The sequence below is a fragment of the Buceros rhinoceros genome, unplaced genomic scaffold (assembly GCF_000710305.1).
Source record: "Buceros rhinoceros silvestris isolate BGI_N320 unplaced genomic scaffold, ASM71030v1 scaffold3817, whole genome shotgun sequence".
NCBI lineage: Eukaryota > Metazoa > Chordata > Aves > Bucerotiformes > Bucerotidae > Buceros > Buceros rhinoceros.
This window is the reverse complement of record NW_010422608.1, coordinates 34,906-37,665: the sequence shown is the minus strand read 5'-3', so window position 1 is coordinate 37,665 and position 2,760 is coordinate 34,906.

Here is a 2,760-nt window from a genome sequence, read left to right as displayed (position 1 = left end):
GAGGGTCACCCTTCTGCTGCTCAGAGCTAAGCAGTTTGAGACATGTGCTCTCCTGGAGGAGTGTGCTAATCCCCAGGGGACAGATGTGCACAGCCATTCTCCATCCCTGTCTGGCAGACTTACCCAGGCTGCAGAAGTCCTTTCCTCTGTGCCAGGAGGTTCGCTCTGGTCTGATCTTCCCAGCTCCTGGGCCAGAGGAGTTTGCGGTGGTTTGCTGCGCTACAGCAGGCGCTAACACTGAGAGATGCTTGCAGGCTGGTGTGGAGAAGCTCTGTGAAAGGCAGTTTCTGCAGTTTCCAAACCCCTCAAAGCCATTTTTCAGGTGTAGCTTACAGGCTCGGACTGGCCGTGGGCAGCTGCAGTGGCTGTTAGTGTAGTGCCGTGGGTTCTTCAGGCTCCCAAAGCTGCAAGCTCTGCTCACCTCGCTAAGGACAAAGTGGCATTTGAGTAATACTAGGCTCATCTGACATGAGCCTGCTTTCCTTAGCCGAGGTAAGCACAGTGATAGCTAATCCACTTAGACAGCGTTTTTACAGGCAGTGATGGATTTACCTGGGAAGCTCCGAATATGCCAGTGCAGCTTTTCCATAAAGCACATATCCAGCGATTCCATTCTTTGTGCAGGGCAGAAAGGCTGCTTCGTGATTCGTTGGAAGAGTACAAAAAAGATATGCAATGACTCTGGAGGCAGCTGCATAACCTGGCCTGGTCGGGGCAGAGCCATCCCAGGGAGCCGCTAGCAAGCGGCATGCCCAGAGCAAGGTCTGTCCTGCTGCAGTGACACCTCCTGCTGCTTCCTCGCTCAGGAACGGAGATGATGCGTGCTATCTGTGCGTGAACATCTCACACCGTGGTACCAGCTTTGGCCAGGATTAAAGCCTCTCGAGTAAATACTTTTGCTTTTAACATTAGCAGCTGAAATTTGTTGTTTGTATCAGAGTTGCTTTTGAAGCCCTCGGTCACCTTTGTAGTCCTGCTGTACTCAACATCTGCACAGGCTTTCAAGAAGAGGTACTCAGTGTCCCGGGGAATTTATATCCTAAAGAGGCAAGAGGGGACAAAGGTTGAGGGGAATAAAGGGCAAGTTAGCGATGAGAATCTTAAACACAGAAAAATTAATCAATTGACCCGGGTTCACGTGAAAGTCTGTTAACTAAAACTTCTTCAATTTCAAACGAGCCTCTTCAGCACATCCCCATTGCTCCCCTCTGCTCTGTGGGCTCAGTTTGAGTTCCGAGTATGGGGAGGGTACACACACCACCTCCTCTCCTTTGGGAGGATTGTTCAGGTGTGGGAGTATAGGCTGGGCTGTTGCTTTTCACTGCCAAGGCTTCGAGGAGGTTTTTTTCTCCCCTCCAAGGAAAATGTCTAATGCAGGTATTCCTTAAAGCATCCGAGATAATCCTCAAGCACTCCAAACCCAGGTATCAAAGCCTGTGGACTTCTCTGTTCAGTCAAGGATTTTAATAGTCTAGTGTTCTCGTGGAACGGCAGAAAGGAAACTTTCAGGTCTGTGGTGACTGGGTACAGCTGCTTCATGCGTTACAGTCAAACTTTTTTGCGTTAACCTGGACAGGGAGTCTTAGGGTGGCAGCTGCATGGATGGGATGGAGCCCTCTCCCAGCTGGGCATGGGCATGACCCTTACCGGCCAGGGCAAGGGCAACGATAAAGAGCAACTGCGATGGGGTCAGTGTGACCACTGAGTGTCCCCAACCCCAGGCCTGCTCCTGCTGCACGGTGCTTTGATGCTGGTTGGTTTTCACTTAGAGGTTATTTAGGTTTTAGCTCCATCCATTGATGAGGGATGGTATAAATTAAAGCTCCTCTCTTGCTGTGGTGCGGAAGCGTGGCAGCGTTAGATGTGTGCTGCAGGAGGTGTTCTGTGGCAGGTTGGCCCAAAAGCAGATCTTTTCAGACACAAGTTTCAAATCAAGGAAAAATTTTCCGACAGCAGAAAGCAAATCAGGCCCCAGCAGCTTACAAAGATGTTTCCTTCTTAATTAGCTAAACTAAATTGTAATCAGGCCCTTAATGAGGGACTGCTGAACAAGAAACTGCTTTTTGGTCCATCAGAAATAGCCGGGGACACACATCAGCCGATGGCGATTTAATGAAGGCAGATGGTCAAAGCTGCTGTACTGAAAACCAGCCACAAAGGAGGAGGCTGGAACAGCACGGGAAGGTTCAGCACAGGCTGCCCTTCAGGAGAGGAAACCTGTCGTTTTCTGATGCTCCAAGGACTGGAAAGCTTGGACGTTCCGCGTTGCGTGGTACTGTTCTGCGCCTTTCCTAGTGTGCCTTGGGGCAGATCTCACGCCTGAGTGCTGCAAGTCCTAGGAAATGGAGTACTTGATCATTCAAGAGATATTTGCTATCTTAACTGTTATTAATGTGGACAACTGAAATTCGTGGTTAGTGAAGTCAAAGGATCAAAAATGTGTTGGGTGTTTTCTGCTTTTGGGGTTTTTTTGTTTGTTTGGGTTTTTTAGGGTGAATTGATAAACTGCAGTGCCTCCAGTGAAAATGGAGCTCTCTGTATTGTTAGAGACTTGGCCCTGCAGGTTTTCCTTGGTAAGCACAGTTTGCGTGAAATAGATTTACAGCCTCATTTGGAAAGGTAGGACAGACAGACAGTCTTTGTACAAACTGAAACGCGCCTGAACTGTGATACACCTCCGAGTCAGCCCTGGGCTCCCTGCGTGGTTTGGCCCATATCCTCCAGAGCCAGACTTTCTTTTCCGTGGGCTGCCTGCCAATG